Source organism: Parasteatoda tepidariorum, chromosome 1 (genome assembly GCF_043381705.1).
Source record: "Parasteatoda tepidariorum isolate YZ-2023 chromosome 1, CAS_Ptep_4.0, whole genome shotgun sequence".
In the NCBI taxonomy this organism is placed as follows: domain Eukaryota; kingdom Metazoa; phylum Arthropoda; class Arachnida; order Araneae; family Theridiidae; genus Parasteatoda; species Parasteatoda tepidariorum.
In genome coordinates this window covers 56,371,374-56,395,425 of record NC_092204.1, presented here as the reverse complement: position 1 = coordinate 56,395,425, position 24,052 = coordinate 56,371,374, and the positions used below count along the sequence as shown (strand labels likewise).

General features: G+C 29.4%; 1 long non-coding RNA gene across 2 annotated transcripts; it reads left to right on the top strand.

Moving 5' to 3' along the window:
- The first annotated feature begins 6,044 nt into the window (after positions 1 to 6,044).
- Positions 6,045 to 18,179, top strand: LOC139426962 (uncharacterized). Of its 2 annotated transcripts, none has more exons than XR_011638105.1 (2): positions 6,045 to 6,078; positions 15,876 to 18,179. It is a non-coding gene; the product is annotated as an uncharacterized lncRNA (long non-coding RNA). The 2 variants fall into 2 exon arrangements; XR_011638103.1 differs by lacking the exon at positions 6,045 to 6,078 and adding an exon at positions 8,487 to 8,544.
- The last annotated feature ends 5,873 nt before the right edge of the window (positions 18,180 to 24,052 follow it).

Sequence of the window (24,052 nt, the reverse complement as noted above, 5' to 3'; positions counted from 1 at the left end):
TACTCAATTACTCTACAAAACCCCATTGAAATTCAATGAAAAGATTCTTGTTTTTTCTTACTTAAAAGTAATGTTTGATGCAATCAATGGTATAAGCCTAATACATATGCCAAACGACTGTATTAAAACAGCATTAGTAATAAGGCAAGTAAAAATACAAGTAATACAAGTAAAAAGGCATTAGTAATACAAGTAAAAAGGCATTAGTAATACAAGTAAAAAGGCAAGAATAAAGAGGCTGACTTATTTTTATTTTGTATGCTTTAAATTCATTTTCATGTCGTAAGACAATATACAATTAGTGTTTAATATCTCTCGACTTAAGGTTACTAAGTAGATTGAATTATTAAATAAAATCGAATTATATATTAAAAAAAAATGATTGTTTTAAATATAATAAGTGAAACGTATGTGATGAAATATTTTGATAAGAATTATCATGAATATACGCGTCCTTGTTGAAAATTAAGACGTTTCTTAATTAACAGTTTTGTCAACTCACTATATAGAAATTAATTTTTAATTTAAATAATACTGTGATAACTTGTTATCTAAATACAAAGGATTAACACAGTTTAACAACGTAAAAAAAACCTTGATTTTTACATCAATCTAAAAAACTCAAAATAGTTGACACAATATAAGCGTTCATTTCTCATCAGCACCCGTAAGTGGCAGATATCATATGCATGATATATCATGTACAGTGCGCAAAATAAAAAACGGACGACACTGAATAACTTTGAATCTAATGATTAGAATTTCACATTCTGGGCTTCAGTATTAATGATTCGAGGGGTTAACCTTAAATATGCTAATTAATTAGAGAAGACGATATTTTAAGTCACAAAATCAAACACAGAAAACGTAATTTCTCTGAACAAATATACCCTTTTTTCAAAGGATTCGGATTTCTGATCCCCAATATATGGGGGGTAGGCATAAACTGGGAAATATGGTTCCTATAGTTTGGTCAAAAGAAAGGTCCAAGGTTTGTACACCTAAATGTTAATTTTATCTTTTGCGTATTTCACTATATCTCGAAAACTTTTTAAGTGAATTGTAAGATTTTTTGTACACAAATATAAAATTCGCTCATCTAAAGATAATTCTATGAAAAATATAACTTTCAGTAAATATTTATTATTTTTTATTATATTATTTAATAATAGCCGAAAGAATTTTGAATTGTAAGGTATACGATTTTTCAAGTATCTAATTTTATATGGCAAAATATAAAATTCGAGCAAAATTGCTTGATTAGTTTTTGAAAAATCAAATTTTAAAAAAGTCGTTTATATAAAACTCGATTTCTCAGGAACTATTCAACCAATTTTGCTCGTGTATTTTTCTTTGTAAAATTAGATCCTTAAAATTATGCAAAAAATTGTGCAAAAAATGATAAATATTTGCTAAAACTTATTTTCGCATGGAATTTATCTTTGGATAAAAAGATTTTATAATTGTTTGCAAAAATTTTTCAATTCGCTTAAAAAGTTCTAGAGGTATGGCGAAATACTCAAAAAATAAATTTAACATTAGGGGGTCCAAACTTTGGATCACTCTCCAGACCAAACTGTTAACTGTTAACTATATTTTCTAGATTGAGACTACCTCTATATTTTGAGGGTAAGAAATCTGAATCCGTCGAAAAAAGGGTATGTTTAATCAGAAGAAGTAAGTTTTTGCGTCTGATTTCGTATCTTAAAATATCGTCATCACTAATTAATTTGCATATTTGAAGTCACCCCTCGAATCATTAATATTGAGTCCAAGAACGTAAAAATTCGATCATTAGATTAAAAGTTATTCAGGGTGGGTCGTTTTTTATTTGAATCCGAATTCGAATTCAGTCATAAGTTTCTTAAAGTCATAAATTCGAATCTGTCAGAAAAGGGTACGTTTCTTTTTTCAGAGGAAATGCGTTTTTGCGTCTAATTTCATAACTTAAAATATCGTCTTCACTTATTAATTAGCATATTTGAGGTCAACCCCTCAAATCATTAATATTGAGTCCAAGAACGTAATCGCTTTCACATAGTAATATCACCTGCATTAGTTACCCTCTAAAAGAGTCCTAAAACGTGATGATCCGATCAATAAATCAAAAGTTATTCAAGGTGGACCGTTTTTTATTTTGTGCACTGTACATAATTTATCATATACTTTACACATTATATACATTTTAGTACATAGTTAATGTAGTATAGTTTACTGGAAAAAAAATCCTCAATTATTTTGTGCTTCAGTATTAAATTCAAATATTCTTATTGTAATATTGGATTTTAAACTAAATCGATTACAGACGTAGATGTTAAAAAAATTTACATATTTATTAAGAATAATCTAATATTCTATTACTCTCAAAATTGACTAAATAAAAACATTTGCTAGCTTCAAAACATGGTGGTTTCCCCTTACGAAAAATAGATCAAGATGACGACAGTGCAATTCGGAAAAAAATCAGAAACAAAAGCCCTATTTCAAAAACCATTTTGCATCTTCTCGAAAGAACAAAACTTCTTGTCAAGTCCTAAAGGTGCTTCTTTTTTTAAAATTCCCTGTAAGTACGAAACAGACACTAAATACAGAGAGTGGGAGAATACGATAGAGGGAATTGAAACATCATTAGCGGATTTTTAAGTGTAGGGGAACAAGGGTGAATGGAGAATCAATATTAACCTGTAGGTAGCAGATAAGAGGGAAACAAGTAATGAAAGAAACATTTTCCTTCAATAGACTTGGTAAAAGTGAGCTCAGTGCGAACGATGTTCATAATGAGATATTGCTTTAAGTAAGTTCCGCGAGTGAAAGTATTTTACTACCCGATCAATATCTCATGAAAGTTTACGAACTTATATTGTGATATAAGCGAGTTAAACTAGTTTTTTATTTATTTTATCCAATAGAATATTAACAATTGGTGCTAGGAAATAAATTCATTTCTCATCAGAAAGTTTATCTAAGAAGTGTTACGATGGTCTTTTATTTATCATTACTTATTAAGATAAGGTAATTAGATATTCCCGGTTCTGTGGAGTCTGTTGTAGAATTTTCAGGGGGGAAGAAGACATGACTAAACTTTTCCTTTTTGTTTTCTTAAGATTTTGGAATACTCCCAAATTCACAAGTAACTCATAATTTCTTATCAGAGATGTTTTTTGGAATGTAAACTAGATAACAGTTCTTATTTAAAACTACCTATTTGAATTTTTTTCCACTAATGATTGGTTTTTGGCATTTCAGCTGGGCTTGGTTGGTTCGTAAAAGAATAAGAGATTGTTGAAGTGATGGAATTTAACAAGGGATTTCCAAAAACCAGAAAACTTCTCCGAAATATTCATCACACATACCACTCAGTTATATATAAATACATTGGAAATAATACCTCATTTGTCTAGTGAGAAATATTTAAGTTTCGCCTTCTTTCGATTCGGTAGAACCACTATGTTTTCTTGTTCTTCATTGCATGAAAAATAAGATCAATCTCAATAATTAAAAATTTCATATTGTATATAATTGAGAAACTTAAGTCATTCTTTTCTTTAACAATATAAAAAAATAATTTAAAAGAAAAAAGCAGAACATTTAAAAAAAATTAAAATGACATAATACCATTTATAAAAAGATGAGTAATCTTACATTAGACACGAACGAATTAGCCTATTATATAAAGGATTGTATTTTTATTCCATTTGAAAATAATTCACGGTCATACATACATGTGAGACAAAACTGTATTTTTGTAGTTCATATAATTTTCATGTCCCTATAAAAGAAGATTAAAATATCAATAAAAAAGTAAACTCCTCAGGTAAGTAGTTTTTGATATCAGCATAAGTGACTGCTAGTTTTCTATTGCTAGTTTTCTTTCTTCTTCTTTAGTATTTGTCTGTTCATGACTGAGAACCGTGCATAAAGTTGTAAGTTTTCTTCAGTACAAGAAGGAAAAAAAACGATAAATTTGGAATTTAGGCTAAATTAACAACGAAGTAAGTGCTTTATTAACTCGGATTTCACGATAACTCTTGGCAAACGTCACAAGATAGGAGCTTGCTTTATGCGAATATTTGACTGATGATTTTGTTGATAGGTACTTTTAAATAATATTTATGTTAATTTAAATATTTCTATTAATCTCTCAAATTTGCATACAATTAATATAAGAGAACTACAAATAATTTATAGTTTAAAATACTTAATCAGAAGATTTTATTAATTAAAAAATTCCAAAAAAAGTAGTAAAATTCAGAAATTTTCAATACACTTTTAGGGCATTTTGAGATGATTACTAAAATTATAACAATAAAATGAAAACGGAATAATTTTTTTTAAAGAATTTTCAGTTCAAGGCTGGTGTGTAAAATTGCGCCAGAAATATTAATCAACCAAAAGAACAGAAAAGGGAAGGAATCGAGTCTTGATAGAAAAAATGATCTTTCCAGAACTTAGTAAGTTCCATCAGTACATTATAAGGACGTGCGCAATCCGCCATCACTAGTGCGTACCAGTACCTATCATATGTCAGTACAAACTTAATCAATCACATTTTGGCGTTTTTAAGCTCTCTTCAGATTTAACTATCGAAAAACTATATAAATTCAAAAATCAAACTTTTTTTTGCCCACTTGAAAAGTTGGTTAAAAAGATATTCAAATTCTATGGATACGAGTATTTTGTAATATTCTCCTACTTTCCGAATATTCCTTAAAGACTCGTTTTGTAATAAGATACTCATAAACTTGCGTGTGGGTGGTATAGATCTATATTGGTATCTTCTTTAATAGTTTGCATAATTTCAATATTTTGTATAAGTTTATTTCTTCAATTTTTATATTATGATATTAAATGTAATTTGAAATAAAATACCTCTAACTTTAATCCTGCATACATAAATTCAAATTTATATTTACTTAGTAATAATGTTAACATTTTCCGAGCATTCGGTGAAAATTTTGATAGAGTAAAAGTTTGAGTCGGGCTCTCATAAAAGTCTGGAGTAGGAGCTATAGTCGGAGCTGAACATTTTAACTACCGATTTTAGAGCTCTATCTATCATTTCATCCCAGACATCAGATAAAAAAAATTCGTTACCAAAAATATTTTAATAAAATGTTTCTTTCAAATATATTCATATAACATAATTTTATAAAGTATTTTTAAGAAATTCTCATATTTCTTATTTAATTTTTAAAAATTCCTTTTCTCATTAAATCCCTTACCAAACAAAATCATCGGTGTGTCAGTAAATAATAAATTGATTTATCGCAAAGAATAAATAAGTAGGAAACGAGGTCATTAAAATTTGTGAATCTCACTTATAAATGTCTCAACTGAGCTTTCGAATAATGTCTCGAATCTACAAAAGTAGAAGAATCTTTCCGAAAAGCTTTAGATTCGAGCTCTTCCCATCAATGGGATAGCAATTTCAATAGAGACAAAGAAAGCTTTGGAAACAGATTGTTGGAATAAATTAAATCCAGTGAACATAAACATTCGAAAGTACAATCGCAGTCACCACCAATGTATTTTCTCCTTCTTGAAACTTATTCCCAAAGATGGGGACCGTATTTAAAATTACAACGATTAAATTCAGTGTAAGCCCTACATTAGTAGTTCAAATTAATTTCTTAAAAAACACTTTTTACTTTTCTATGTTTAAAAAACTATATATTTATTTCTCTCTCGGGGCATCAAAAATGAGAATACTTTTCTGTCTAAACTGGCTACGCTATATTCATCTAAAATAATTCATTTTGTTAGGTTTTTTTCTTGAATAATAACTTAAGTAGGGGAGAGTGGGGTCAATTGTAAAAGGGTATGATTGTAACAGAGCAAAAATTTCGAGTGTCGGGTTCTAGATTTGGTTTCTAGGTGGCGCACAAGGTGTATTTAATAAATCTACATGTGCACCCCTGTTGGCAACCATTTTTATGTACTTTTGAAAGAGTTACATCGCAAAAGATATTTACACGCTACGTAAGTACTTTTTTGGGTATTAGAATATTATATTGTAACAAAGTAATTTTGTTTAAACAAATAANAAGAGTTACATCGCAAAAGATATTTTCACGCTACGTAACTACTTTTTTTGGTATTAGAATATTACATTGTTACAAATTAATTTTGTTTAAACAAATAAAAACTATTAACCGAATATGTAAGTGGACACCTTAATTAACACTTCAAAAAAAAGGATTAGTTTTGTTAATTAACTAGCATTGTTTTTAACAAATGAAGCTGAAATGGCGCCTTGGGGACGAATGTAACAATAAGTAAAGGGACGATTGTAACAGCTGAAAATAAATAATCTTATGTTTACAAACNAAGGAAAAACAAATTAAGTATGTAAATTAATTAAGAGTTAATTATTTATTTTTGAAACTTTAAATGTGTGTCAATTTCTAGAACATAAGGTTCTTTAAGTTTCAGTTCATTTTAGACCCACAGTTAGGAAAAAGATTTAAAAAAGAAATCAAAAGAGAGGAAATTACTTTTGTTTGCTTCATAATAGGTGATACATAAAACGTGCTTTGATCACCTAAGAATTTTTATTTTAAAACAGCTAGTTTGAAAGAAATTAGCTGATTAAAAACAAAAAACGAAAATAATATTCTAGCAGTCCTAATTATTTTAAAATAATGTATTTATTTTTTTTCTGGTAGAGGATAGTCTACTTTACTCGTCTGTCAATTAATACTAATAATATATTGGATTTTTTGTAAGTTAAAAATAGTTAAGTAAAAAATGTTACAATTGACCCCACTCTCCTCTAATGTTAAATAATTAGTTATAAGTTAAATATTTGTTCAGATTTCTTTTTTGTTAGGTAGTCTTTAGTGATAGTTTGAGAAGTGCTGAATAGTTAGTTACACGTTAAGTATTTAGAATAATCTTTTATTTCGTTTTAGAAATAAAAACTTTGTTATTATTTAGATGTATTTTTGATCCTTTCAAAAATGGCTGTTGAAATTTTGATCAAAACGGTGCACTATGGTATCCATATTATCGTACCAATTGTGACGGAGCTAGCTTTTTCGAACCAAAGCATATATAGTATACGATACTCTTATGATATTATGATACGAGTTCAAATTATGATGCTCTGATTCCTAAAGCCCTATATATTCCCTATGTATTCAGGACTTTATTGGTTTGAGGGGGGAGTAAGGAGGTAGTACGGCGCTTCACAGCACGTGATTCGTAACATTGGGATGAGTTTTCTATCTTATCTGTAGACAAAGATGGAAATAATTTTAATATTTCTGCTGCCTATTATGGTGAAATATCCCGAACTCATACTTAGTGGTTAGTGAGATTTAATGGATGCCGGACAGATTTTAAACTATTACTAAAATTTAATACACAAAGAAATTGGACAATATCACGTACATCTCTTAAAAAAAGTTGAAATTGAAATAAAGGTACTTCCGCGTTGGCAAAACGGCGTGCAACAGCTAGAAATAATAAAATTATTTTGCGTCTTGCACATTCATATTTAAATGTCTAAGCTTCAACATATTAAAAATCATCTAATATTTTAAATTTTCGACGTCTTTTTTAGAAATGTAAACTTGTTACCCCTGCGCCTACACAGTGTCATGTTCAGGGAAGGCAGATTGAATGATCGCCAAAGATCGCTTAAATTTTAAGAGCCGCCAAAATTCGGGATAATTTCAATTTGAGACCATTATATTATTTTATGCCTTTAATATTTTTAAATTCTTACAATATAATTGAATTATATAGTTGAAACTCCCATTAAGGTTTTAAATTTTAATTATTTACAAGTTTATAATAATTTAAGTTTTTATTTGCAATTGTGTACCACTTCCTTTTTCAAAATTACATCGTATAGCTTAGCAGGAAAACTGAAAATGGCTACTATGTTATTATTTTTGTACCCTACTTTTAGTATTTCGATTTTATTGATACAAATAGTTAACAAGCAGTTATTTGTATTTTCAAATGTAATGTGTCTGAAGAATGATTCCCCTGTTTTGTTTTTCCCCTGTTAGGGTGATTCCCCTGCATGCATGTTACACATGAAATTAATTAATACATTTGTCAAAAAAATGTTTAATAAACATGTATCTAGAGAGAAAGAAATTGCCGATCAAGTTACGATATAAAATACTGGTACTTTGGGCGTATCATTTTCCCGTAAAATCAATTTCTTCCGTAAAATATTATACCTTAATTTTTACAGTAATATTTGCTTAATTGGAATGAACCAGTCATTTTTTCGGTAATTATTGCTATAAAAACTACTGCATATTAAAATTTCCGACCCGTCATATGATCCAGTAAAAATGGATTTTACGGTAAAGAGTAGCGCCACCCTGAGTGACCTGAATTTGAACAGTAATTTTACCCTAAATTTTTTAAAGTGTATTGGATAAATCTAATAGCATATTTTCTATAATAAATATGCTCAAAATTTTTTTCTGACTGCTTAAATTTTACTGTTAATTTTACGTTAATTTTACGTTGTATCATGAAGGAAAAAAAGTGCTCATGTTTTTATAGTATATCACTTTTCAGGTATGTCACTTTTGTTAAAGTAATTCTGCTGTCACTTTTTGTTAAAATATCGGATAAAAACTTTATATTTTATTTCTAACTGCATATTTTACAATAAGAAGTATATTTTATAAAAAGAAGTATTTTTTATAATAACATCTAGCTTGTGCACTTTGAGTGCCGGTATCTTGTACCGTAATTTGATCCGAATTTTTTTTTGCAAAGTAGACCTGAAATATCTTAGTAACAAACGTGAAAAATAATTTTATTAATACTTAAAAAAAACTTAAATTATGATTTTAAACTGTCCTTCCACTGTAGAATTATCACAATACGCATAGTTCCACAGTCCATGAAAGAAAAGTTTCATCAAACATTTTTCTATTTAAATGCTGAATTGTACTATGGAAACTAATAATTAATCTAATTCAAAAAGAATATTCCATCATAATTTTTGCATGAAACTTTATTGAAATAGGAAATTACAATGTTTAAGCCATTTGATATGCAATTTCAAATTACAGCTTTTTTGCAGACATTACAGAAATTTTGATTTAGAAACCAATAATCCAGTTGACACACTCTCAGAAGTAAAACTCTCATTTTTGACGATTTAGCAATCCTTGAGCTATATTTCATTAGTTTTGAGCTTCATTTCGTCACAAAATTACGTAATTTATGACGAAACTCTTAAATAAATTACAAAAGTGTTTCCTCAACTTCGAACCTCATCGTAATGCATTGTGGCAGATGTTAACAAGAATAACGAAACTAGAAAGAAAACTAGATGATCGAAAACGAAGTAACGGGACAAACCAGCCTGTATGATTGTCTTGGCGTTGGTCGCTTACCAGAAAGTTCACGGTTCGAATCTAGCATCGGGCATGGTTGTAATTTATCTATCTGTCCTTCTTGCATTTTTTAGGCGGCATTGATCCACCTATATGGTGTCCACGATAAAGTGATTATTAGAAAAGTTAGATACGTTAGGCGCAACGAGATCTTTTTTTTTCTTTTCCGAAATAAAATAGCGAAAATTTTTTTTTTTTAATTTTACCGAAATTTATTTCCTTGAAGAAGGGAAGACAGTTATTTTGTCACTTTGACAGTGAAAGATTTCGTCAAAAACGAAGAAAGTTTCGTGAAATTTGAGTATTCACTTTTTACCGAGCAAAGGACGTCAAATTTACAATTTCATTTAATAATTTTATTAGGAAACAGCCCCAATGGCATACATTCTTTGAATCTTTCTTTCGCTAGCTTTGGTTTCCTTTTTCTTTAGCCAAATAGCTTTCAAACTTTAAACCTTACCTTGTAATGCGGGGGAAAAAAAAGAAGCATTTCCTAAAGTGCTTTTCTTTCTATTTCATCCTATTCAAAGATGTTTAATCGATATCATTTATTCGCATTAAAATACTTTTCAATCACGCAAAATAAGAATGAAACACTGTATATTTATTCGGAGAAGGGGAAGGGGAGAGAAAAATTTAAAAATTTGCGATGCTTTAAGGAAACAAAAATATGAATTTATTCATTTGTCATGTATAATCTGTTTGAAAACAAAAAGCTATTTTCGCATCGTTTAAAAGGAAATAACTGTAACCATTAGAAATGTTATTTATTTTCTTTAGAAAATTTAATAATTTATTAAGCTACATGAAATAAACGCTGTTGGCTTTTATTTCCGCTACATTTTTATGGAAATATTTTTATGGTAATAAAACTTTTTTTGTTATGACGCATGATTTGCCTTTAGATTTAATTTTTGCTTTAAGATATTTTCATAAAAGAAACATTTGTCAGTGACTTAAATAATATTTCGAAAATACAGTAAGACTTTGTTTTTTAAATATTCTTATCATTTTTGTTATTTTCGGCAGAAAACTAATGCATTACTTATGTACATAAAATTGAATTATCTTATCTATTTTAAATACATCTTTTGAGTCAAAAAGATAATTTCTCTTAACCAGGTGTATTTGTTATGATATTTTGTTTTTATAATAATATTAGCCCTCTGGGTAAAGACGTTTTAGTTAGCATAACTGTATATTTGGCTAATCACCACGATAATTACAAAATATCTTATCTAAAGGATTTTTTTCTTATTATGTCTCAAAGACCACATGGACCAAATTTGAAACCTCGATCTTGGTGAAAAGAAAAGCATTGTTTAGCTTCACGTTCAATTACCTCGATAATAACAGAATATCAAAATGAAACTTTTTTTAGATCCTCTTCGCACGGTGACCAACAAGTTCTCATACACTTTCAAATTTTTATTGCAATAATACATAGACCATGTCAAAACTTTTTGGATTAAATTATATATTAACTTGTATTAGCTATATCTTATTTTAGCAATATTTTGTATCAGCTATATCTTTACAATAAATGCTTCGGAATAATCACGCCTTTTACCTTCTTAACAAGATTTAGTCTCGTTTCATATCCAAAACATGCGGCATGTACGGCCTCCACAGGCATATCCTATCATATCTTTTGAATTACATTTTTGAATTTGCTCAGTTTAGTGATTTTATAATTATTAAGTTGAGAGAGAAAATATGTCTAAAAAAATTGTCAAGTGAACCAGTTGTGCGCATGAATCCATTTTCTAATTTAAAAGTAATTAAGAGAAATATATCATACATATTTGAGAATTAAATCTGTAGTGGTTGACAAGAAAATAAGACAAAGCAATCATATTCATAAATTGAAAAAAATGGACATATATTTGCTACCACTTTCTTATTTTAGCTATATTTTCTATTAAATGGCTCTTCAAATAAGCGCTCGGGGATGTTATCAATAGCAATGGACAATATTCTATACAATATTCTTGCTTGCGATATTTTATATATACCATATACTAAATTGTCTGGAAGACATTAGTACTAAAGTAGCACATAATTGAACGTGCTTCAAAAGTTGTATAAGAACTTTTTGATTACGGTGTATATATGTGATGCGGAATACTTGGTCCAATTTGAAACTTCTTTTTGTTATTAAAAACGTGCTAAAGCATTAATGCCTTTTTTTTTTTTTTTTTTTTTTTTTTTTTTTTTTTTTTTNTTTTTTAGTTTTTCTATTTATTTTGTAAACTATACGTGATCCAAAATTGAGATTTCAAGCTTAGTAAAAACTTGGTATTTAACATTACTATCAATTAGGCTAATTACCCAGTTAATTTCAAAATATCGACGAAGTGAAAGTTTTTTCGTTTCTCTGCTTATCTTATAAAGAACATGTGATCCAGGTTTGGGACTTCTGTTTTGGTCAAAAGATGTTATATAGCATTGCTTTTAATTAGACAAATTACTCTTAATTATTCCAAATGTTGCAAAATATTGAAATGAAACTTATTTAGTTGAACCACAAAAGAGTATATTTTGTACCTATTAAAAATACACTAATAACTATAAACTTACATACATCCACATTTAAATACCAAAATTATGCATCATTGGCGTCAATAATAGTATTGACGTTTTTTTTACGTTTTCTGATCGGCAAATTAATATTATTTCTTCATTCATTTCGCACTTCACTGCCAATTTTTTTATTACAATTACTGTTGATTTTAAAATATTTAGTTTTATAGTAATACGTTTTAAAAACATAACCATAAGCAAAATAAGAGCATGGTTTCAGATAATATCAGAAATACCAGTTTGGTGATGTAGTCCGCCTATGCTACCACGACCACGTTGGTAATTCAGATAATTTGGCATAATAAATAAAAAATAATTAAGTTTAATAATGAATAAAAAATAATTAAGTTCAATAATGAATAAAAAATAAGTAAAATAAATAATTAAGCTCAAAAAATAACCTTTTTGATTACTATTATAAGCTAGAAAACATCACTGATGTTATCTTTAAAATATTTGGCAAAACTTCCAAATCATATTAATCATCTTTAGTTTAAGTTAAAACAATGGCTTTCGATAATCCAATGAAAAAATTCCATTTTTTAAATATCTCTAAATAAGAGATATAATTAAAAAATCGAAAATCGGGCTTCGTTGTTGCTGTTGTTGTTGTTGTTTCTTTTCCTCTAATTGTCTGACGAAGTCAGACAAGATCCAGTAGGTTGTTGACCCTCAAAAAGTCGATTACAAGAAGTGGAGAAGCATATAAGTCCTCCTTGGAAAGGCCCAAGCAGACGAGGATATGTTTAGCTGAGGCCTGCTGGGCTTCACATTTAGAGTAGACTGCATAAGTCTTTCTTCCTTTAAAGTACGAGAGACTATTCGTGTGTCCACTTGCCAGTCTGGAAATAGCTGTTTGAGATGCTCTATCACCTATATGAACAAGTGAAGAGCCCGGTTCCTTGGCCGCATACCAATGATGAGAGGGGGGATCCTCCACTTTTTTGATAGATGGCTTTTGATTTTGGACTGATACTCTGAAAAGGTAAGGGCTGAGGACGAAGATGTTAAATGACTACAGCCCTCCTTGGCCAAGCGATCCGCTTGCTCATTTCCAAAGATGTCAACGTGGGATGGTATCCATTGAAGATGAACGTCGTGGTGCTTTGAAATAAGTTGAAGTTTAAGAAGGATGGAGATGCTTGTTTTGTCTCCAACTTTAGTCCAGTTGTGTAGGTGTTGAAGGGAGCTGCGACTGTCCTACAGGATCCAAAGATCTCCAAAGTCACTCTCGTTGATTATAGCATCGATGCCCTGTTCAATTGCGATTAATTCACTTCGAAAGACTGAAGTGAAATCAGGATTACGGAGACAGATGGAGTAATTTTGCCCAGATTTTTCAGTGAAGACGCCGCTACCAGCTAGGTTTCCGAGTCCACTACCGTCCGTGTAAGTTTTTACGGCGTCACTGGGAATCTCGCCTAAAATTTCCAAAGCTAGCTGCCTAAGTTCAGCTGGAATATGATCTTTCTTTGTGCCCGGAGCAGAAAAGCCGAAGTGGAAATGGACTCGAGGGATTCCCTCTGAAGGATTCAGACAAGATTTTAAGGAGTGGGGCTCAACGTCTTCAAAAAGCAAATGCAGAAGTTCAGCATGACTGAATGGATTGTTTTTCTTCAGTCGCTGATTGTGCGCCAGTTGTTAAGATAAAGAGAGGTTCCATTATGCTGACCATAGCTAGAAAGTTTGTTGAAGTAATTGGTAAGATTAGCCTTTCTTCTAGTTTGGAGGGGTTGAAGATCAGCCTCAAAGAGGACTATTTCCTTAGGGCAACTACGTCTTAGTCCAGTAATTATTCTTGCAGCACTTAGTTGGACCCTTTCCAATTTATCCAGGTTAGTGGCAGAAGCACAGGAGTACACAGGAAAGCCATACCCCAGGATGGGTCTAATGAGAGACAAATAGGTATCTCTTAACGTGACTGCATCGGCTCCCCAATCTTTGCCCGCAATATAATTAAGTAAGTTTAATCGTTTTCTGCATTTTGCGACAATATGTTCAATATGTTTGTTGCTTGTCCATTCTGGGTCTGAGACGTATCCGAGATAAGTTGGATGCTTTTCGTAAGCAAGATTCTTGTTATCCATCTTTATATTTGACTGATAGTTGTACAATCTTTTGTTGGTGGTAAAGAAAGTGACGATGGATTTGGCAGGATTAAAACAAAGTTTGAACTCCAAAGCGTAGTCTGAAAAAGCAGATAATGCATTGTTAAGATTCCTTTCCATTTCGACTAAATCATTTCCAGAGCTCCAGAGAACGATGTAGACAGCAAACAAGCTAACTTTTACCGCTTTAGGAGGTGTTTTCTCAATGCCTGCCAAGTAAAAAGAGAAGAGCGTAGGGCTCAGGACCGAATCCTGAGGGACGCCCTGTCTGAGCTCAACTGGGTCTGAGAAGGTGTTGTTAAAATTCACCCTGATAGATCTGTGGTGCAGGAAATCCGAGATCCACGCCAAGGTGTTACCACGAATGTTAAATGTGTCGTGTAGTTTAATTAATAGCTTGCGCTTCCATACCCTGTCAAACGCTTTCGTAAGATCCAGGAGAGCGGCAATAGTGTGGTGGGTGGGCCTGAGATTTTGAGCATCTCTTATGTTCTGGCAGAAAAAAAAGTATACTTCATAATGCTCGTAGTTTATTTAATAATGCACGCTTTTCACTTCAAGTTGAAAGTCGCATTATTGGCGCCAATGGTATGCCGGCAACTCGGTTTGCAGACACATACAAATTTATTGTTTGTATTATATATATAGATAAATATAAGATACTATTTCATATAATTGGGTTCTTGCAAATCAAGAAAAATTGAAGTGATCAAGCCAAACCATGTGATTTAAATGAGATTTATTGGATAAGTGTAATGACGTTACGCGTTTGTGTCTAGTCTGATTGGCTTCTGAATCAACAAATGCTACGATTTAGAAACCTTGGGTTTACCTACGATAACGTCATATGCAGGTATCTAATTAAAATCTAATAGTCTCTATGAGAACTAAATATCCTCAAATACAGTTGAAAGAAACTGTAATAAAATAAGCAATTTCAAAAGAAAATTTTAAAGTAATCTTTCGCAGACAAAGAGTTTATAACAATATCAAAGATATTTAAAGCGCATCAGAAAATACGCATTTGACAGTGTCTTCCTTAAAAATTTCTTTGTTCTTTTAATTTCAAGTAGTTATTGAAAACAGAATAAATATCTTAATCATATTAAAAGATATATTTAAAAATCGTTACCATTTAATGCTTAACGAAGTCAATTCTTTAGATATATGATCGCAAAAAATGTTCCACTTTTATAATAAATAAATTAATTGAAATGTTATTAAAATTTTTTGAATCAATAAAACTTACTCAATTTTAATGAAAAATCTGTGTCTTCTGTAAAAATTACTTCTTGCTTGAATTTTCGTACAATTTTCGTACACTTTTTGTTGCAGAATTTTATTCTGAAATATTAAAAAAAGAATAATTAAACGATTTCAAGCGGAATCTTAACAATTTTTGAATAACGTTTTATCAACCTTAAGAGAGGGAAAAAGACATAAACAATTATTAAAGCAAACTGTATAAATAAATGGCATTCATTAATCTTAATTGGATCTCAATATTTTAAATTTCTTTTAAAAATCAAAAACTGAAATTTATGTCTGACCCAACTTAAAAAATTATATTTTAAAGCTGGGCCATCAAAGCATTTTTTAAAACGACATTTTTAACTGAGTTAATACAAATAAATATAGCAACTAATAGAGGTACAGATAATAGAGGTAATATAGAGTTACAAATTATGTTCGTTTTGGAGTAGGAAAAAACACTCCACCTTGAAATATATGAAATATTGTTTCAATTTCTTTTTTCTTGTTCTTTTTTCTTCTTTTTTTTTCTTACATGAAAAATTCGATTTCCTTTCAGAGTCAGCATACTTTAACAACTTGAAGTTGGATGATGAAACGAACCTGAAATATCATGAATACGAATACATGGGACTGACGCACGGGTCTTTTGATGTCATTTTTTGGCGCTTTCCGCTCCATAAAAATTCAAGAGCTACGAGGAACATCATTGAATTTCAAGACATCAACCATTTTGTTTTCGCCAATTCTGGAACTACACGGGAGTAGAAATTTGTAAGTCATAAGAAGGGACCTGCTCTTTGTGCAGTTCCCCTAAAAAAAGAATTGGGAGAAGAAAATTGGTGGGAAAATTGAATTTACACCCGCAAAATGACGCATCGAGAGTAAATACGAAACGCACATTCAAGATGGCGGCAACTTCTGTGAGTCACAAGTCTAAATTCTGTTTGTACTTAGTCATCTGAGGGATTCTTATTTAGAGGAAAACGACAGAATGGACAAACAAGACGGGGGACATCAAGAAGGAAATTAGAATTTTCACGTCCCTTGGTAATAATTATAAGATGGCTCTCTCAGTCCTTTGGCAGGTCCTGGCCTAAAGCAAAAAAGAAAGATGTCCTGATGGTGAAACCTGAGAGAAGGGTGGAAAAGTGCTGTCAAGACCTTATTTGCATGAAAGTATTATCAGGATTCGATTTCTTTACGATTGTTGTAAAGTCATTTTAAAAAGAAGTTATACTTTTAATAAAGAAACTAATTTTTCTAAAATAGCAAATTGCATATCTGCTTAAAAGTACGTTTCATTCTGAATCATTTGTTTTGAATATGATTATCTACAACCTAAAATAATAGTTTTAAAGAAAATAATTTTTACTAATTATCAAATCATTGCAATTTCAGATTATGCCTATATAAATATATTGTATTTCCATCTGTTTGGAAATATCGACCATGTATAAAAAGAAAATTTTAAAATCAGATTTTTCTAAAGTATTTATAGGCAATTTTCATATTTGAGGTGCCATTTGATGTCCGTCTAAAAAGTTTTTTTTAGAAGTTCAAAGAAATTTTTAATGATTTTTCTTTGCACCATGCTTATTAGTAGGCAGTTTTTAGTTCAGGGAGTACAGTGTCTTTGAGCCCTACTTAAAAATAGTATTTAAAGTGAAGGGAAACTTAAAATACAGCTGTCCAAATTATAAACTCTAAAATGTTATTACATGAATTACATAATAAACTTTCTTTTACATAATACATTTTCTTTTGCATAGTAAACTTTCTTTTATATAATACATTATAAGAATAAATAAATTTTCCTCTCTGTCATATTTTACGATTGTGTAAAATTGTCAAAATTATATTCTGCTGAGAATATGATGAATAAAAAGTAAATTTTAATTTTTTTAACTAATAAAATATAGCTGTCGAAAAATAAATGTCATACACATATTTACTTTTTCATAATTACACAATTAGAATTCCTTAATAGTAACACGTATATACCAGTAAAGAATGTATTGATAAGAGAAAATGAAAGCCATTTTGAAGGTTCCTTTTATTTTGAAACAGCTGAAACCTTTTCATAATAAGTACTTTTTTGGCATGTTTGTTATCTTAACTATTGTATGAAATTAATTTAGTTTTTAATTTTTATTTCGCAAGATTTTATTCTTAATTAAATGGAATATTTATAATTTCATAGAAATAGTTATTCAGAAGAATTTTTTCCTTCGAAATCTCATGTCTGTTACCATATTTAGTAACAGATATGACAAATGTGGAAACAGTTACAAGGTTGACAATTCGAAGAGATTTTCACTTTTTGGGACAAATTTTAATCAAAATATGGAATTCAAACTCTTAATTGTTAATAAAAATTCTCTTTACCAGAATTTTTTATTCTATTTTAACATCATTTACAGCCAATATAATGCTATTTTTTTTGCATACTCACTTAAATGTTTCTTACTAAAATACCTGAAACATATTTCTTAGTGAATCATATTCAAAGAACATTCAATATGTTTGAAACACACTGCCTTTACAAGCATTTTCCTTTAAACAAGCTCATGACTAAGAACAAAATTCAAATATGACTCATGGTCACACATTTTATGAGGTTTGTTACTGCAGGTGAACTACCGATGGAGCTGCTGTTGAGCAAGTAAATGACCAAGATGTTTTAATGGGTATAGACCTGAAGTAAAAAACCTGCTCTCTATGCTGAAAGATAAATTAAATATTAAACTTCATTATATTTTAAAAAAAGACATGTCTGTAACATTATGTCATGTTTGTTAACATTGATAATTTGTCTTATAAAAATGAAAATTGGAGTATTAATAAAATTTTTAGAGATTCATGTAATTTCTTTTTATTCAATACATAAGCAAATTATAAAGGTAAATCTTTAATTATGTGCCACAGTATTTTATTATAAAATAATACTTGAAAAAAATTTAGAATGGCAATGGACATGACAAAAATAAATAAAAAAAATTGAGCAATCAAACTTAAATTTAAGAGATCATATATATATATAAATATATAATGACTGTATTTGCATTTGCTGATAAACAAACAAAAGAACCTAACCATATGTTTTCTGATAATAAGACAAGCAATTTGAATTGAAATAGCGTCTATATTAATTCAGAAAAAGTATAATTTTTTAACTGTTTTTGTACATTTGGACAAAAAAATCGTATATTACTATATTAAATCTGCAAAAACTTTTGTACTTTTTCTGCATCAAAAAATAAAAAATAAAAACAAGAAAATGTAAATTTCAATCAAAAGAAAATATCATATTTTCGAACATAAGAAGTTTGAACCTAAACATATCCTATTTTTCAACGTGAAATTAACTTGAATATAGGTTTTTTTCTGAAATTACATGAATTTTCGTTTGTTTCTTTCTCAAGAAAAGATGGGAATATGAAATGTTAAATTGAATTCTAACTCCATTTATCCTTACTTCGAGGTGGAGAATGCTGAAGTCTAATGGGTGAATTGTTTTTCCTATCTTTTCTAATTTTTATTGTTCTAAGTTTAGCATCAGATATAAGCTGAAAGTGTACTAGTTATAAAAGAAGAAAGAAATGATTAGCTTTATTTACTCCTAGGAGTTAGCTTCACGTGCAAGTGAAGCTAACTGAATTTTTAAGCAAGTGGAGTAGTCCGTATTTGAAAAATGCTTACAAGCATTCATTCACAGACTTTTAAGTTTAGTATTCTGAAATTACGATTGTAAGTGTTAGAATTTTGATTGTTCTACTTTACTTTACAAATTAAATATCAAATCTGAAACTAATTTTTTTAAATTGCAGAACAATTTATACAATCTATGAAATGAACATTTCGTTTTGAATTTCCTTTTTATAAAGAAAAAGGATCTCACAAATATTATTTGTAACTAGACATAGAAAATCCCCTCTATTATATCACTACAAATCTTGTGGAAATTAGATTTAATTTATTTATTTTTTCAAAAAAGAAGAAAAAAGTATGTATATTGTTTATTAATTCATCATTGTAAAAATATTCTTTTATTCTCTTTTTTTTTTCTTTCTTGCATTCATTTTCTCTCGCTCTCCTTCTGCCGATCTCCCCTCATTGAATCCCTCTCTTTTTCTTGCTTGAAGTATTCCGGATTCCGAGATTAACCGGACCAGTAAGCAGAGTATGTGATAATGACATACCCATCCCCACTGAACATATTTGATCCGTCAATAAAGGTGTGTGTGTAAGTAAGAGTAAGTCTCTTTAGTGAGACAGTGTGGAATGTATTGTCTTTTAATTCACGGAAGAAATGGTTGAGAAACAATTCATTCAGTGATTAATCAAGAAAAAGAAAATAATTATCAGATTTGATTTGAAAATTAAGAGTATTATCAAGGAAGAAATCGCGTTCAATTATTTCTGTTTTGTTCATTCATTAAAATTGAGAGATTTAAGTTAGCTGATAATATTTTAAGTTTTTAGTTAATGCGTTTCTTAAAAAAATTCTGCAAAATAAAAGCATAAGTATTTCATGCATTGCAGCATTCGTAAATTGCAAAATTTATGCTAGTTGAATGAAGAAAGAAAAATGGTTTTGATTCGACGTTTTGACGAAATCAATTAAATTATAAATAAAAGTAAAGAGATTATAAATAATCTTTGAAGTGAATAATGTTGAGTTAAAAATTAATAAATAAATATTTCAGATTTTGTACTATCAAGTAACAGCTTATTGAGGTAAAAAAATGCCTCTTTCATTTTGTTTATTAAGTATATATTGCTGAAAATGACCCAGCCAATTGGAAAAAACTAAGATGATGTGCTCAAGAAATTTGATCACCGGTTACTTTTTGGGAAAAAGAAACAATTTAAAGTCTAAATAGAACTGAAAGGGGGAAAACCCTGGAATAAAAACTAAATACAAATTTACAGATTTTTAAATTTGACTAATTAATAAATTTGACTTTTTGTTATAGGATTATTTTAGGTTTTTGGTAGTAGAACTACAATATTACAAAACTGTAAAAATCTAATTTTCAAACGAAGTCATTTCTGCCGACATGATTGGCGTGGTGTTAATGTTGCTGCATTCGTATTTTTCTGTAGCTATGAAAGAAATTCTTCATAAGCTCATTTTAATGGAAAGAAAATCCTCCATTTAACTGACCGTCATGCTGCTCTAACCCATGATCATTTGCGACCTCTATGGCGAATATGGTGGGTGCTGGTTTGAGCAGTGCACAAATTAATCAGCCATATCGACGCATCGAACCTGAGTAAATAAAAATATTTATTTAAGAAACAAGCATGGGAACAGTTTTATTTGTTATTAATTGCTTCCTATGTTCTACTGAGAGTATTAATTTCTTAGTATTTCTTAGTTGAGAGAGATTTATTTGGACTTCCTTTCCCAAATCAGCAATAATAAGTCGAATATACTTATTCCAATTAATAGTACATTCACTCTATAAACTAACAAAGCAGTACACATACGTTGGCAATCAAACATTTTCTCTATTAACATAAATATCAGACAAAACTTCTCTTAGATATTAGTAATACGGTATGTTATAATTGTCTTTCTGATATAGAAACCTTTTTGACGTAACAATTCATTATTTTGCGCTCAAAAGAATCTGCTATCTTGTCAGTAAGAGTTCCTCCAAATATGCAGCTTTCTCAATTCCTATCTTTACCTATTGGTTTGCTGGATGATTAATAAGGCGTTCTTTTCCGGCTTTGTGTTCTTCATGACACCTTCTCCTCCGTTTTTCAGACAATTATTATTATTTTTATTTTTTGCAAAACTTTATCCTGAACACCGCTATAGTCTAATCAGATTTTATCTTTCTTTCAATTGTTGCTGTAATTGAAAGCGTATCTTTGACAAGTTGTTGGTAATCAAGCAATTTTCTTCAAAATTGAAATTTTCCTACCATGGTTACTAGCCGCTCATACTCCTCTAGCTTGCAAAGTAAATTTTGTTTTAGTTCCTCTAATTCAAACCGAATTTTGATTGAATTTCATTTTTTCCTTCGCATGACTCATATAACATGCTTTAATTTCGTGAACAATAATATTTTTTAAGCGAAAGTCCTGTGATCAATTATTAAAAATCAAGTTATTTTTTATTTTATGCCTAAGTGAGCCAACTTTTGTAGAAATACATTGTAAAAGTCTACAAACAGTAATGAATTTACTACACTTATATACTTAGTTATGACAAAGGACTTAGTTCTTTTTCTTTATTCAGGCTCTAATTTTTGACTTCATTAGAAACAAGAATTGGTTCCGCATTCTTGATAACAATTTATCATAATTAGTAAAATTTTCGACTTTTTTGGAGAAAGAAAAACTGCTATTATGGAGCACAAAATCCAATTAATTTCGTAAAACAATTAACGCTTTTAAAGAAATTGCTTCCAAATTTAACAAGATGAGAAAAAAAAATTGAAACCTTAGCGAGGTAAAATTATTATTATATTTCTCCTTATATATATATCTAAAATCAGGAGAATGCCCATTATATTAGTGCAAATCAACCTAAAATATAATCTAAATCTAAAACAAATTTAAGACCTCTAAGCAATATATAATTCTAGAAGGGCCTGAAGTCCAACAGAGTTTTTCGGTTATTGTGTTTCGTGTTGAATTTATAAGAATATTTTATGCAAAATGCAATTTAGTCAAATGATATACACCGAAATGGTATGTCAGCCATTTTTTTAGCAGTTAATAAATTAATCAATTTAACAGTGTATTTCCTCTGTTACCTATGTTTTCCTCTCATTTACTTTATCGAATTCACGTATTTTATCGCATTTTCTTCAATATATACATCAAAATAAGTAAGGTAGAAGATAAAGAGCTAGTTCGAACTAGAGGTTCGTTAAGCGCTAGAAAAGCTTTATATGCCATGTAGCGGTAAAGGACCTGCCCCTTTTCCGGAAGAAATGGGAGAGCTATGGGCACGAATCGGAAATTGAGGTAACTTCGAAAATAGGGAAATGGGGAAAGTTCTAGGTTTTCTATCATGATGGCAAAATGGAAAAATCAGGAAAATAGGGAGCTAGAGATTGCATTTCTTAAAAGTAAAAAAAAATAAATAAAAGTTCAAGTTAGACATTTTATAAATATTTATTTTATTTCCTAGATTTAAAACTGTGACATTTCCTCAAATATTAGGCCAAACATTATAAGAAAAAAACACCATTAAGTTTTTTTTTTCTTTTATCATTTTATTAAATGAACAGATTAAAAGTCAACTATAAAAACCAGATCAGTTTATGAATAGATAAGTTAAAACCAAACCTGCATCTGCAATAATCTTACAACTTGATTTCAGTTAGTTCGTTTCTTAATGGCTGACAAAATGATTAATATTTCGTCAAAATGATATAGTTTATGCCTTTAGATTTAAAATTGAGTTAAACATATGTGTGTAAGATTAAAAATATTTTAGCACTGGAAAAAATTTGTCTAAGCAACATTGAAATCATTATGTAATTGTATTATTGGTATTATCATATTTATTTTGTAGTAAAGATAAATAATTGAACCTGTATTAGAATTTGATACCCAAAATAGGAACAATTTTGTGACAAAAACGCAAATCATATCGATTAATTTTTAAACGAATAACGAAGTTCCTTTATTGTGCATTTTTCAGCTAATGCATCCTCTGCATTTTTCAGGGTAAACGAATTTTTAAATTAACTTCTCAATATTTCACACGAAAATTGCGACATAGACATCAGAGTGAGAAATAAGGGCCAAAAATGATTTTGATTAATAATTAGTTTATTTTAATTTATTTTAATAATTTGGCCCCTCAACTGACGTTACACTTTGTGAAATTTAGGTTAAACGAAAAGTAGTCAAAATTTCTTGATGTAAACATAAGTTATGTGCATGTCAGAATGGCTTCGTAACCTAAGTTTACTCCGATATGTTTTTCTTAAACTATCAGAACAAAAGCATTGCTTGAGAGCGCTGTAGGCAGTTGTATCAGGAGAAACTTCAAGAAACGCATTGTGATGACATCGTAGTGGATCGTTCTTAAGTATTATTTACAGTTCATGGATACAAATTAAATTGATGATACTCTACCATTTCAATCATTTAAAGGATAGTGTTATCGGTGTTATACTAGCTTACAGCTCTGTTTAGTTAAAAATGGATTTTATTGTAAACATTTTAATAATTTGATACTTTAAGACAGTGATTCTCAACCTTTTTTTTGTTGCGGCACACTTTTAACGATTTCGAAATTTGACGGCACACAATGAAAAAAATTAGATTTAAAGTAGTTTAATTACCTATTTTATACTGTGTTAAATAGTTTGTGATAATAATTTTGAATGTGAAATAAAATAATTTGTACTACAAAAGCAAATTTATTAAGGGATTAATTATTTCTTTCAACCAATTTTTTATTAGTTAGTAACAGTTATTTATTTTTTGCTAGTTATTAATTGTTAGCTTGCTTTTCTATAGTAATTAACTGCTATTTTTTTGTTGCATTAACTGTTATTTTTTTGTGATTTCTTGTTAACTAGTTCTTTTGCTTATTATTAATTGTTAGCTTAATTTTTGTAAGTTATCCTTTGTTAATTTGTTTATTAATTGCATAGCTTACTTTAGTGATCAGCTCTTATGACATTTTTTAAAATTGTGTGTCATATATAATTTAAACACTTCCATCTTATTTTATTATTGTCAGAGACAAGACAA